Source organism: Ciconia boyciana, chromosome 1, assembly GCF_034638445.1.
Source record: "Ciconia boyciana chromosome 1, ASM3463844v1, whole genome shotgun sequence".
NCBI lineage: Eukaryota > Metazoa > Chordata > Aves > Ciconiiformes > Ciconiidae > Ciconia > Ciconia boyciana.
The window spans coordinates 7,668,489-7,683,860 of NC_132934.1; the positions used below are offsets into that span (position 1 = coordinate 7,668,489).

The 15,372-nt window shown below is 43.4% G+C and overlaps 1 protein-coding gene across 2 annotated transcripts in view; it reads left to right on the plus strand.

Annotated features, from left to right (window-relative positions):
• The window catches only part of CAMK1D (calcium/calmodulin dependent protein kinase ID), a 228,468-nt gene that overhangs the window by 42,807 nt on the left and 170,289 nt on the right, over window positions 1-15,372 (plus strand). The window lies entirely within an intron of this gene.

Consider the following 15,372-nt stretch of genomic DNA (forward strand, 5'->3'; position numbering starts at 1 on the left):
AGCAGACTAATTTGGGGTACCTCTGCGTCCTGCATGGCTGGATCCCACACTGGTCTTCTCCAGGCTCAGACCTCCCTCGGGTCTCCTGCAGGACAGGTCGCATGTGGTAGCTCACTTAAGCAAAAGTAGTCAAAACTTGGCCTCTAGCCTCAAAGCATGTAGGTGATTTTTCACAGCAGTGATGTGGCTGAGGCACTGCGGTAAGGATTGGTCGAGCCCAGGGATTTGTAGCAGCAATTCAAAGATAAACCTGTGCAGTTCCTTACTATTTGAGCTAAGCATCCAAGATCTCTGAAAAGCATTGCCATATCCTGTTGTCTGAGCACAGATAAGGGCCATAAGACATGATCTCAGCAGCAGATTACTTTCCGGTGCGATCCCTCCTTGCTGTTTCACAACCTGGTCTTTTTTGGTGCAGACTGTCTAATTGAAGCATTTGTTTGCAGAAGCAAGAAACTGCTGTCTCTCTGCTGCAGATGTTTAATAAATAGGTGAATGAGAGGTATAATCTGCTTGTTTAATGGAAAAAAATATAAGTATAGCCAGAGGAGATGGTCAGCCACAGAGAAAATGGGGCATTTGCAGTGTGATACTTTATATAAATAAAATACTCCAGATAGTTCCTGTGAACCAGTAGCATATACAGATGATTAATAACAATAACATGCCAGTTCCAGTCGGCAGGAGATGCTCTTCAGCGTTGGCACGTAAGTGCCGAGAGCTGAGCAATTGGGAGTTTTGCATATTGTGTGGGTACAAAATCAAGACGTGGTTCTGCGGCTCCGGCGTGTGAAAGAGGCAGGAGGGTTATCAGAACGAAACCGATCTTCTTTCTTTTGGCTGCATCGTTTAAAGGGGATAGATTTTATTAAGGTTGAAGGCACAGATTGGGTGCTGGAAGATGTTAGCTTTATTGCTGTTTCTCGCAATGATTCCTCTCATTCCTGTGTCCAAAGAGTATGACTAGTCATTGCCTCTATTTCCGTGCCAATAAAATGGGGGATCACAACATCACTTATCTCACAGCAGTGTTATGAACTTGAACGAATTAATATCTCTGAAGCGCTCTGATGGTAGGTGCAAAGTCTTTTCATAAGAGCTCACGATTCCAGCTAGAAAACAGTTTTGTGTGGAGAATGCTGAGGTTAGAAAGGTGTGAAGCCAATTTAGTTTCCAAATGCTGTGGGCCTTGATGCAGTACCAGGTAATCTGTGAATTCAGATCCTTGGTGCTGAGTGGTTAATCAGGATCAGACTCTGCCATGTGCTTGCTGAAACCAATGGGACTATGCACATAATAATACAATGCTGACCAAAAATCATGGTAGACAGAGGTTCTGTGAATGATTTTTTATGCACCTCCTAGTCATCTTGAAAGACAAAAATAATTCTTCAGGCTTTATGAACAGGAACTCTTTTTCTGGGAGAACCTCTTATTTGCTGATTGGAAGCTTTTTACCCTACAAAAAATAGCAATCTTGTCAGGAGTTGTGGATGTGGAGTTCATCACTGTGTTAGCACTGCAGCAAAAGCTGTTTTGCTGTTTGAAAGTTGGAGTTCTTCACTGGGCCCATGTGTTTATGATGACTAATTTCCCACTCTTATCTAAGAGTTACTTAATCTAAGAGTTCCCAGTGGGATAAATGGAACAGGAATGAGGGCGATAGTTTGCAGCTGTCAAGGTGAAAAGAGAGAAAATACCCACATATTGCACTAGGCGGGCTCCTGAAAAATGTGCTAGCTTTGCCAGGAAAGATAAGGGTCTCTCTATAGCTGCAAAGTTTCCATGAAAGATGCTATAAATGCTGCAGAAGTTGGAAAAATGGTCATCCAGACTGTGCCTTGGGAATGGTCCCTGGCCTGCACCACTGCTGCTTCATGCCACTGGTACTCCTCAGTCTTACTGACACAGGCATAGCCCGCCAGCCTCAGTTCCCTCTGAAAACCAGAGATAAAAGCACATCCCTATATCCTTTGGGATGCTTTGGTGCTGGGCTGGTGGCAGTCATGAAGACATGCACAGAAACGCTGAGGTTATGTGACCGTGGATATTCAGGGATCTAAGGCAACAAGTGTGTTTCTGGATATTGCTCTTTTCCCCTAAACCCCTTACATCTCATTTGGGAAGAGTAGGAAACCGCAGTGTAAATGCAACTTACTCATACAAATAACTCTGATTCCTGCTCTGAGGGGTGTGCGGCTGCAAAAGGGGATGTTACAGCTCCCTAATTGGAGAGTTTTCGTGTTAGCTGTGGCCCTGCTGCAATGGCCTGGGGATCTGCAGAGACTTAGCATGAGATTCATCTGCCCAAGCATGGGTGGATACCTACGTGAGAACTAGTCATCTTGCGTTCCCTTTGGGGAAGGTCAGAAGCAGCAGGTACCTCATGGGTGGCCTTTTCCATCCTAACAGAGCTAGTTGGGATGGGTCAGATGAGGTGCTTTTTTCTCTGGTGAGTAGAATGTGAGCTCGGGGGTGAGGCAGGACATAGCTTTGCACACAGTAGATGTGTCTCGCAGCTGCTGTTGGGTCATCAAGCTCAGGGTTCACTGTCTTGAGGGCACGATGCTTGTCCTTAAAACCACTGCTCAACTACCGCTTAATCCCATGGATACTCAAGCTTCTTTCGGTGGATATAAGTGAATTACCCCAAGTTCTGCTGTCAGCTAATGAGTTGCTGAAAGCCTTCACTCCAGCTGAATCCTCAGGGGTTCATGAATTAACTTTTAAATGAAGCAGAGGAATAGTGTCTGATATCATGCCTATCATTGATCAGGTTAGGTGCTGTCTTTGTTTCACTCCTGGCTCTTTAAAATGGATTGGGATTGTCAAACCTGTGTTCCTGGAGCGAGGCACGTCGATAACTGGCGTTTGTGTGGGTACGTAGGGCTGAATGTGGGTTTCTCATTATACAAAGTTGAAAATTTTAGCTCAAGAATCACAAAGTGTGGCAGCCTCAAGGATAGCATTTAGATCTGCAAAGACCCAGCATTAGCTACAAGACTGCTTGGTGTTACACTGTGTCTCTGGATGTACTTTTATAGAATACCTCACGCTGAAAATTTAATTAATCAGAGAAGGGTTATCACATTACCAGCCTGACTGAATTATTTTTTAGTGAAAAAATGTGTGTTTAAAAGTCTAAATGCTCCTGTTACAATGACTAATTATCTCCAGAAAATTGAAAGCACACAAGAAATTATCAAGAAAGAACATTTAGACATCATCCGTCTTCCTAAAAACACTTGTCTGAATGTATTAAGAAGAATATTATTACAGCATAGATGTTGGCCATTTGGAATATATTTTTTCTGCCTTCTCTTTAAGTGCATTCTTGTTACAATCTTTTTTGATACAGTGTCTGAATGGATTAAAGATTTATTGAATTTTTTAACTGGAATCATTCTTTGGAGAAGACTGATTTCTCTGCTGCCTCAGATTCAGTTTAATTTTTGTGTTACTTATGAAATAATGAGAAATATACATCAAAGTAATGGGAAGAAGCAATGGCATGGAGCACTGGTGGCATGTCACAACGCGTGGGTCAACAAGGAGTCTCGCCTCTTGTATTTATGAACTGTGACGGTATCGCAGGGATTGCAGCTTGCAGAAGCAAACTGATTGCCAAAGCCAGAACTAGTGGAGCATACACCCAGCCATCTATAAATCCGTGTACTCTTATTTTTATTAACTGAGGATCAGGGTTTATTAATTATATAGGACTTGATGATGATATATCTTGTAAAAAAGAAAGAAGCATATAGCGAAACTCGATAGCTTTACGTTAGGCAAAACGGAGATGGGACTTTTACAGCCCAGCATGGGTTTAGAAAAGTAAAATTTACTCCTGCTCAGAGGATTATACAAACTCAGAGCATCCTTAGGTTTTTAAATGGGAATTTAGCAATGGATTAGCCCTGTGTCAGTCATTTCCAACAGACTGAAAATTACAGGAAGGAAATAAACAGCATCTGGCTGTTCTTTCTTAGGAAACGATGCAAAACCAAAACACGAAACGGACCAAAGGAATCCCAGGCAAAGAAAAAAAGATCAGTTATGGAGATTACACAGGATGCACAGAGAAATCAGCAAACGTGTATTTGATGACCACTTTCCTGGCTCACACAAGGCAGAACTAACACTGTAAACGCTACCTCCTGAAAAAGAGCCAAATCTTTGCAGCAGAGCGCAATAGCAGTTTACACCATCGCTGGACCAGTGTGGAAGAGAGAGCAAGGGGATAGAAACAAGTGCTTGAGAACAGCACATTTTTAAGCCAGCCTTGCTCTAGGAGCCAGTGTACCACTGAACTAAACCCTCTGAGCTTTGTAAAACTTCTGTCCACTAAAATCTTTGGCTCATTACGCAGGGCTCAATATCATGGTCTGAATGAAATCCATTTATAGTAGCTTTGGAGGAGATCTGGGCTGGGTGGAATGCCTTTAGCAAGGAAACGGAATGTTAATAACCAGCCCAGTGAAGCCTGTGCAAACAGTTAGCCAAAGAAAATAACAGCAAAATGAAAAATAAAGTACCTATTCCTCCTGCCTTTGCATATGCAAGAAGTCCTAGGTTCAGCTCTGCATTGATCCGTATATATGATCTCAGAGTCAAGGACCCTGAGTAATATGTCTGAATGTGGCAAGATCAAGTGAAATTTACTCCTAGAATGAATATTATGTTTTGTTTTCTAGATATTTTCAAGACTAAGAAAAGGACTTTTATTAACCTGGTATAACTTTTGAGCCAGGTACTCCCCTAGTGTTCTCAATGCCTCCATTCAGCGTGTTTAGATACGCTTATATCTCAAAAATGGAGGGAATAAAAAAGAAATCAGTGTTCAGACACATTAATGGTCACACATAAAAGAGTAAGTGGATGTTGTGAATTATTCTCACATTTTTCTGCTAATCGTTAAGAAAGACTGCACTCATGCCAGTAATAAATAAAAACTGACTGAGCACATTTTGGAATTACTGTGGAGATTTTCATCAACAGAAAAGGCCTAGCCCTGCTGCTGTAATTACATGATGCATAGCGCGGTTGTCTCACCCTTCTTTCTCCTTATATGAACAACAACCACTCTGTCACGCTTGCTGTATTAAAACAACTGATATCTGCAAATAATTACTTGGTGCTAATCTTAAAAAATATTCATTCTAAGTAATGGCATCCCGTTATCATTTGTGCTGCAAATGAAGACACATTAGTTTCTGGAGGGCAGCAACATCAACTTTCATCATGTCCTCCTGACATAGTGAGTCCGGACATCCCCAACGTGCTGCGTGAACTTTCATTGAAAGCCTAAACAGGCTTTAAAGAAATGCTGCAGCTGTTCTGAATTTTAGTGAGTGAAGAAGGCTCCGTAGCTACAGGTTGCTCTGTCCAAAGCTTTCCTTTCTGAGCAGAGGAGACCTTTTATCTGACTGACTCTTCACAGTTGCCTGGCACACAGTCACCGTTTCTTGGTGTTAGTTTTCAACATTCACCACCCAACCGTAGACCCTGGAGAAGGGGCAGAAAAATAATTTCACTTCGATAGCTGATAGATCGAAGGTTGCAGGAAAGAAAAAAAGGCTTTTGGGGGAAGTTTTGCCCAGATTGGTCCTTGTTTAAGAGGTCTAGTGCTGTGTTTGGTTTGGGATAAAAAAAATGTTGCAGCTTCTGGCTTGTGACCAGAAGTGGCTGTGTTACCACAGTTTAGCGACTCGCAGTTGTCAGCTGTATGGTGGTTTCAGGATTTATCTGGCTGGTTTCACTTCCCATTGTGGGAGGAGAAGTGAGCACGCATGGCTGGTTCCTGCAGCTCAGCTGTAGCTCCCCAGGCAGTAAGCCCCTCACTTCTGGGTGCACATCTGTGCCCTAGGACTGCCATAGCGAAAATGTCAGTTTTGCGCTCCCCAGATGTCCATGTCCCCCTAAAACATTAATTAACTCAGAGACCACTAAGGTGGTGTGGGGCTAGAGCACATGGGGCACCGGGAGCAGTTGAGAAGACTGTGCTTGTTCAGCCTGGAGAACAGATGACTCAAGGAAGAACTTTTTGCTGTCTGTAAGCACCTAAGGGGAGGGTGTAGAGAAGATGGGGCTTGACTCTGCTCAGAGGTGTGCGGTGACAGGACTAGAAGCAACAGGTACAAGTTGTGACCTGGGAAATTCCAGTTAGATTCCAGGAAAAACTTTTTTACCATGAATGGGATCAAATGCTGGTGGAGGTTGCCCAGAGCATCTGGGGGATCTCCACCTTGGCAATGTTCAGAATTTGGCTGGACATGGCCCTGAGCCACATGATCTATTTGGATATGTTTTGCATGGTGGGGTAGACTAGAGACCTCCAGGGCTTCCTCCCAACCACAATTACTCTGTGATTAGTAACAAATCCCACCGAAGACTCAAAACCCAGAGGGTGAATGAACTTTTATCTCTTGTTGGTTGCCCCCACCTTGTGTTGTGGGGCTGGACTCATGATGTGGACAGTGCTGTCTGGGTTAGGGTAGGTTGTGGGTCTCTCAGTGGCAGCCACAGATGGGGTGAGGAATGAGCGACTCGCAACGTGGCACCATGTCCACTATAGGGCAGGACCTCCTGGTCGGAGGCTGGATGGGCTGGGAAGAGGTGGAGGAGCCCTGCCATGAACTGGGGAACACTGACTCTGTGGAACACTCACAGGTGATGGGATTTTACTGGCTATTCAACAAGCCCAGACCTGGTGTTTCTTGCTTCCTTGGAAACTTCACGTAGCTGAAGGATGCTGTGTTTTCTGGCTTGTTTTGATCACCATTTCTCAAGCCCTAGCCCTCGAGCTGGCCTCTGTCTGCCACCCTACACACCAGTGTGCTGCTTAATGTCACAGCATTTTATTGACACCCAATCAGCAGAGCCACGCGGGCTTTCCAGCCCCCACCGCTGAGCCTACCAGGACCTGTCAGCTGCTCCCCCAACACTCTGCCCGTCTCAGCCGCTCCCAGGCTCCTGCCTCTTGTGGATGTAGCTTGGTGCAAACAGAGACCTCGGAGCCTGGCATGGAGGAGAGGCACGACCTAAATTTACCCCAATTTTTTTAATAAATTCAGAGCTTCCTATACCAAAGCTGGAATTTTCCTCCTTGATGGAAATGCCGCCTGCTGCATGCTGCTACATGTTGTTAACATGTACTCAGGACAGCAATACTGGACGCAAAATGGGGGAGGCTCTCAGGGAAGCCTGAAGCATCTCTTTGGAGTCAGTGTGTTGCTAATTTGATCTCAGACTAAAGAAATAACCTGTGTTTAAAACGGCACTGAAGTAAGCAGATGTTTTCTGGACAGGCTCTTAAAGACCTTCAAAGGCAGCTAAGCACTAGGGAATAGAGTGAACCTTGCTTGGCTGGAAATCAATATCCACAAGCTGAATTTTCACATTTTGGAAATGCGACCAGCTCATTTGTGTGCTTAACCATCCACTCATCCTCAGCTGAGTGCTCCAAAATATTCAGCATGTATGTTCTTGTCTACCGGCTTTATGTCTACATTTATTATCTCCTCTTGCTGCTTCATAGCTGGTGTGAAGAGATATGCAGCTAGTATTTTCAAAAAGCAAAAATATTTACCACGATGCTTTCTTTCCAGAGTTTTGGAACTCCCTTTATTTAAAAATCTCAAAACACAGTGTGGGCACCAACCAGTTAAACATAAAAAAAATTATTTGGCATCAGAAAGTGAAGTACCTTCAGATTGAGGTTGTGCATTTACTTATGATCAAGATCAGCAGGGAAAATATTGGGAAAAAAAAATTGTTTTGAAATTTTTCCTCCCTTTCTATTGCACCTGTATTTTTTGCCTCTCCCTTTTGAATCCCAAACCCAGTCTTGCCTTGCTTCCTCAAAGCATATGTGTCCTGTGCTCCCACCTGGGCTGTCCTGTGCTTGTGATGGCTGCCTGGCTTGGCATCAGCATAACGAAGCTCCAGCACAGCGAGGAGCAGAGTGTCCTGACCTTGGACAGATTTCTTCCTATCCCCAGGGGAAGTTTTTTCACATTTCCCAACTAATTATCTGGAGCCCTGAAGAGTAGCACCTGTTGCTCCTATTGAGAGAAAAAAAAAAAAATCAATATTCAGGTTACTAGTAAAAATGCTACTCAGCAAAACAGTCCTGATCTGAAGTAATCAGTCGAGAAGATCTCAGTTTTCACCTAACCCTCATTTCTTCGAGACTCTTTCCTCAACTTACCAGACCCACTTGTTCTTCAGACAGCTCAGCTGAAAATGTGCTGGGTCTCCCCAAAATGCAAGAGCCTTTTCTGGGCCTGACTGTGGGCAGTTCAATATCCTTCCCAAAACAAAAGGGCAGCGGGGTTATTTGAGCTGCGTAACACCAAGGGGAGCGGAGGCTGTGGACATTAAGTAGAGCTTGTAAAAGCAATCTGGGCGAGAAGTGGGGCTGGCTAGCAAAGGTCTGGTAGCAAACCACTCAGGCTTTCTGCTAGGCATTAAAGATTCCCAATTTTATGAACTTTGCTGGAGTCATGCTAGCAAAGTGAAATGCATTTCCCGGTATAACCCAGCAGATTTCAGTTTAACAGCTACAGCTGATCTCTGTCTGTGGAGGTGAACGTCGGAGCCTGGGGCTGGAGCTGGGGACAGGAAGTGTCCATCTTAGAGAGGCTTTCTGCTCTCTTAAAGGCTGTCTGGAAGAAAAAGACAAGTGCTGGTGGTACTTCACTATTGCTATAATAGGAGGATAAAGAAGGAAAGTGGAGGAGAACTAGCCAAAAGTAGAGGGGAGTGGGATCAAGGAATAGGGTGGTGTTAATCATTCTCCCTTTGTCTGGGACTGAGTGAGACCATTGCCCATAAATCTCAGGGTGCCATAGCACTCTAGTAATAAAACGCCATCTCAGGCAGTAAGACAAATGGATTTGAGGAATGCTGTAGCACTTCCTTGGCTTCAGACCAATGTTTTGCGTAGTTCTGTGTTTCCCAGTGTTTTACCGATGGGGCTGGAGGAGATGGCTTCTGGGTAGCCTAAGGCCAAATCCCCATCTGCCCTGAGTTAATGAGTGGTGTGGGATGGGAAAGGTTGGCAGGGAGAGATGGACTGGAGACAATTTCTCCTGTTGTTGGTTTGAAGTGATGGGAGGGTAGTGGGGGCGCTTGGCAGAAGTTGGATTTAGGTAACATGGTGTGTGATGTAACTCTAGTTGACCAGCCAGGTTAATCGTCCTACAACTGTTATATGGAGGGATTGGTAGCCAGTATAACAGTGGCTAGCCCAGGTGGCGCTTGGCCTTGGGCAAGCATTTGCCAAGGTCTTCATTTTGGATTCACCCTATGGCTTCAATCAGCCTCAGATGGATACATGGCAAATGGGGAAGTTGAACAGGTAGGAGACACATGGGGCATGGCTGAAGACCCCATCAGTCACCCATAAACTTGCTTGTGTGGCACTGTGATGGTTGATCACAGTCTTCACACCCCAACAGTGCCATATCCCTACTCATTTGGGGTGAAATGGGATCATTCCTGTGCAGCACCAAGGTGAGTTGGCCTCGGTTGTTATTCAGAAGGTTTTGCTGTTTATGGGCTTGTTGATGGTGATAATCCTGGCACTGTGGAAGGCATAAGGAGATGTGGGGTCTGCCAGTAGTATTTTACACTGCTGTGCTCTGAATAAGGAGAAAAACTACCAGACACATAATTCATTCCTAATATTACACTACAAAGCTTTTTGCTGCTTGCTGCCCTGTGGATGTAATTAGTCATGGGATCTCTTTTTTAGATGTAATTACACCATTAAGCATACTTGCACTTCAACCACAAAAATGCATGGTTGGACTCCATAATTACACCACTTAATGTCATTGCATAATTCTATGTAAGAGTATATGAAGCGAACAATGTATGGCTCAGACTCCCTCTGACTCGCTGCTGCTTTGATCTTCAAAATGGTTGCTAGGACTGCAAACTCCACATCCTGCGTTTAGGTGAGTCGAGCTTGGAGAAGCCGTTTTCTGCCCAGAAGCACTTGCACCTAGTGCGATAAGGCCACTCGTGTTCGTAACTAATTTGTAACTAAAGGATCTGCTTTAACCAGGGCTTAAGTCACTGGTTGTGATGTTTTCAAGTTTGTGGAGGTTGTTAGTGGTTTGGTGACTCATCATGGCCCGGTAGCTGTTAGGGTTGGTGTCTACCCAAAGAAGGGAGGACTTTAGAGTCAGCCGGGTGAGGGGCCAGAAATATAAATAAACAGTGTGGAAGGGAAGACCAGAAGTATAACTGCAATACAAGAGCACGGCCTTGGCAGGTTGATGGACCTTTGCATGGGGACTGGGCTGACTGGAGAGAAGTGTGCCTTTCCTCGGCTGTCCTTGACTCCAGTAACTACAGGTCTTCAAGTGGGTGGCACATCCATTTAGAAGGGATGGCAACTTCAGAGCATATCTAAAAGATGTTTGCTGCATGGCCTCAGTGCTCTTCTCATTGGACGGTGTCACCCACCCGCGGCTGGCACTGTCCCTGTAGGTCCCAGTGAGGAAGCTGAGGGTACAAGGCAGTGAGAAAAACCCGATGATGAAGATGTCCCCACAATGGGAGCTGCGTGCCACCAGTAAATAGCGGTGGCTGCTGCGCACCCAATGAAGAGTGCTTCCCTAGCATTGCTCGTCTGGCTCAGGGACGTGGAGGGATAAGGCTGGGATGTCGCCCATTTGGTATGGCTTTCACTCGTAGCTATCTCCTCCTGGACTAAGAATCTCTTCGCTTATGTTTTCAATGTTTTATAGTTTTACCATTTGTTTTTACTGCTTGCTTGAAAAAAAAAAAGTGAAATTGTGTTTATTATGTTTCTTGAGTTAAAAGAATCAAATGATGAGTTCAATCTTAAAAAGAAATCAAACCCAAACAGCAGGAGCCTGGGAGCTGCACAAGTGGCTCACTTCCTCTGGGTTTCTAAATAAGTACGGGTCCATGAGACATGAGTTGTTCTTGTTTCTTCTATACACAACATTGCGGAAGCTTTAAGTAAGATCTGTCCCTAAATAGGCATCCCTGGGACGTGCAGCTGCCAAAACAAAAAGCCAGCAACGAAACTGGGCTGGTGTCCTGCAAACAATTCATCCTACTATCTTTTTTTTCCTCTTTAATCCCTTCCATTTAGTTTTCCTGACACTTTTTTAAGCAATGCTGTGCCTGGCCAATGTTTCACCCTCACACTTTGGGAGACTGCAGCCACTTCTGTATCAGATCACAGTTTCTGGCAGCGCCCGAGTGAGCTGCTCCATGCCCTGCCCTGGGTAAATGTTCCAGCTGTAGGGATGCCTGGAAGATTGGACCTCCATGGGACTGCCAGCCGAGGTATAAGTTAGTTTTGTATTTGTTGGTTTCTTATCCTGGTTCTCTCTCACAATTGCTCTGATACGTTTTTGGGAAACGGTGCAATGAAGGGTGTATTTGGGCTCATATGATTAAATTGCACATAGTTCTGTGAAAAAGCAAAGCTGGAAGTAAAACTTTGCAACGACAGCATCAGCTTTTTGCATTTCCAGTATCTGTCTGCGTGGTTACTAGAACAGTTGAAGAACTTATAAATTAATCGACTTCCATTGCCTTGTAAAACCACTGGATTCCCCTTTCTAAGTTACATTACTCTGCATTTAGGCATGGTGTAATCATCTGCCCTTCTCACACATGAGCAAAATAAATGTCTGCTTACACAGGGTCACCCTTTTTATTTGAAAGAAAACTTGATCCACTGCTACTACTTAAAGGCCTACCTAACTTGTCTGTAACAGGATATAGCTATCTTAAAAGCATAAGAATACTTTTTTTCAACTTTCAAGAAAATACACTTTGTGGAAGTGCTTGGATTTAAAGCAGATGTTTTCTGAAGCCTATTGCTTTGTTTATCTTGACATGGAAAGGGTTACACTGCATGCCTCACATCCCAGAAAGAAGCACATAGTAATGGACTTTTTATAGGCTGAGGAGACACCAATTCTGAATTTAGGGCCAATCTAATATTATTCATTATAATGTTTTCTCCATCTGTATTTTTATTGTTGCTTTGGTAGCCTCTTTGCTCTCTATCTGATTCTCTGAAATTGTCTGCAGAATAGTAGTTTATTAAAGACCAGAGCTGCAAGTCTGGCAGCAGTCAAGGAGTGTGGAGACAGAAGCTGATCTCTGCCATCAAATAAAGCATAGACAAGAAGTTACTTCTGTTCGGAGAAGATGAAGGGCACAGAAGAGGCTGTGCCCTCTGAAGGGCTGGTCTGACGGTTCTTTCCTGTTCCCTGGTAGCAGTGCCAGGATGGATGTGTGTAGTTCATGGTTGTGTACTTGGTTGTGCGTATGGTGAACTGAGTCACGTGCACTCAGTAGTGTCAGAAGTGGAAAACTTGGTACAAAGCTTGGTACTCTCTGCTGTAAACTGTGGCTGCGGTTTGGGAGCCTCTGACAAAATTCACAATGAAAAGTCATTTAGCAGCTTTAGGACACCTCTTTGCATTATTTTTGCTGAAAAAGGACCTAATTCTGTGTGCACTAGCAATACTGACCAGCAGGTTTCCTGCTTAGCAATGTGAGCCTGAGAACATTTTGCCTCTGCTTCTGCCCTTTGCAGTGGCTCCCCATTGAATGCACGATCTAGTTCATGCCCTGTGTCTGCTGCAAAAAAAATCTTTCCTGGAGATCATGACCATTGTATATAGGATTTTCTCAGGATGTGAATTAAAAGCATGGAATTCGTTGCTGCAAGTTACCAGATCTCATCTCTTTCCAAATGAAATGAAAAGCTTCATGGTTTGGCTTAGTTCTTTTTGGCAATGTCATCACGCTGCCATTGAGCATACAAAGCTGGGCAAAGAAGCAGGGCTGGGAGCAGTAAACCTCCTACATACCCCGCAGTCTGGAGGGGAAGAAGGTGACTGCTGTTTGCCAGAGGGATCATGAGACAAATTCCGTTGTGTGTCTTTGTACATACCAAAAGAGCATGGATGAGCATTGCATATGACAGTATCTGGAAACGCCAACAGTAACTGTCCTGCTGTTTTGGAGACATATGGCCACAAACCCAGGAGAACAGCACTTTACTATGGCACTAGTGAGGTTATGAATGCGTGACACAATTCTGGGGTGTCTAAACTCTCAGTTTAGTGAAAAATTTTGCAAAACTGAAAATAGTGATAGTAAGTGTTGTTACAAAATCTAGATTTTCTCCTGTAATAGCATATGTGCAGGTTCTTCTCTAAAACGCCAAAGCCCCTCAGTAGAACCACTGGTTATGTAAAACAAAGCAAAAGGAAACTTTGAGCAGGTCTTGGAGCAAGAAGCATTAGTGATATTTAGAACTTTTCTCTTGCAGTAAGTTGCATCCATGTTGGCTTTTCTTGAGAACTGAGTTCCTCTATCCAGTGTCTTAAATACCATCTGTAGATGGGTGTGCAGATGTGAGCCAAGGGCATGGCATGTAGCCCATAGATTCAGCATGGACAATTATGTGTCTCAGTTATTAAACTGGATACTGATCTAAGCATAGCTGATTTTCCAATAGATGAAAAAATCTTAAGTAAGTGCGATCTCTTCCATGAGTTACCTTTACAGTATCTCTTTCCACCGTTCCCCCCCCCCCCTTATAAATGTGTAATTTCCTGAAAAATTTCCCCTACACATTTATTTTTAGGCTTGTGTTTGTTTACCAGAATCTGTCTGAAGCCTGGCTAGATAGCAATTCAATATCCACTCATTGATTTCCTACCTCTCATTAGCTTAAATACTTACTCAAAGCAGAGGGTAAGGAGGTCTTAATCTTTTATTTTAAGAGCATTTGGTTTTAAGATGGCCTTTTGTGATCTGTTGTATCTGAATCAATTTAAAAAGGGACCATTTATATTATCATTCTCTTTAATGTTTACTTTTTGGCATGAGCATCTGGTTGTTTCTGTTTTATAGTACTTTGAAACGGAAACTAAGTTAGATATAGAAATTAATGAGCTCACTGATCGTTTGCCAAAGAAAACATGACACAGAGGATCCATGTAACAAATTAACCCCAAGATTTCCCTGAGAAATGCCATTTCCTTTATCAGAAGTTACAAACGTGGAACAACCTAATGATTAAACTTATTATTTTGCTTTTTGGAAAGCAGTATGGTCTAAGGTAGTGTTAGTAAACCCTGAACGCTGTTTCCAGAATTGAATGATTTCAGTTTTCTAAGCCTCTGGTTGCCATCTATTACATCTAAACCTCATCTTTTTGTTATAAAATGCTTTGAGACCCATAGGAAAGTGCTCTAGAAGAGCCAAAATGAGAACATTTGTATCAGTAGCATGATTTGAGCCATGCTTCAGCCTTTTGTCTCTTCTTGGCGAGGGAACACATTCCCTATAAAGTCCATATAGCTCACCAATATGTTTTATCTTGGTCGGTTGTCATAGCATACCAGGGTCTGTCTTTTCTTACTGCCAAGGCAAGATTTTAAGGACAAAGAGAGTCAATTAACAATGCATTTCTTTAGAGGCAGAGACAGCTCCCATGTAGGAAGGTCCAAGAAGAAGAATTGGACACTGAAAGTGGAGAAAATAAGTAGTACTAGAAAGGCTTTTTTTTTGTTGTTGTTGGCTATTATTTAAATTTGAGACAGAAATGAGGCAAACTTTGAATGACGGAAATTAGAAAGAGGATAGAAAAATGTTGCAGTCACCATTCTGCATGGTTTTAACACAAACACTTCTAATTTTCTTAAACTTTGCAGTGAAGAAAAAGCATTTTTCATGGGGGCACACCCAGACAGCAAAAGTGTCGTGATCTGCTCTGTAATTTCAGTGGGTCTGACTGAAAGCCCAGTGGTCAGCAAACACGTTTCATTTCCCAACTCCAACCAGCTGACGACAAGAAAATGCTTTTTCTGGGGGGTGTGCAAATAAATTATTACACAGTTATAGAAAATATTAGTTATTATTATACAGTTAAATAAATTATTACAGTTTTGAAAACTTAGCTCCACTGGATGGTTTTAAAATCATGTCTCTTCCTCCAGTTTGCCAAAAGACCCAGCTGAATTACTGAGGCTGAGGCAAACAAGCCCTCGTGGTTACTGTCCATTTGCCCTCCTGTAGGTTTTTTTAATGCAAATGCAGTATTTACCAATGCCTCGATGAATGCTTTTAAACATGAACTCTGAGTGCAAATCTAGGGGCACGTGCACATACTATCAGTATATTTGATCTTCAGGCCCCAAAATCTCTGTCCCTCCCTCCTCTCCCCTTCTCCTCTGCCCATTTCTATGTGAAAATGATAGGAAATGGGTTGCTTGAAGTCTTCCAGCCTGGGTGATACGTGGCGTGGTAAGTAGAGCCTCAGTGATTGGTGGGCTATAAAAAGCATTTTAAACATTC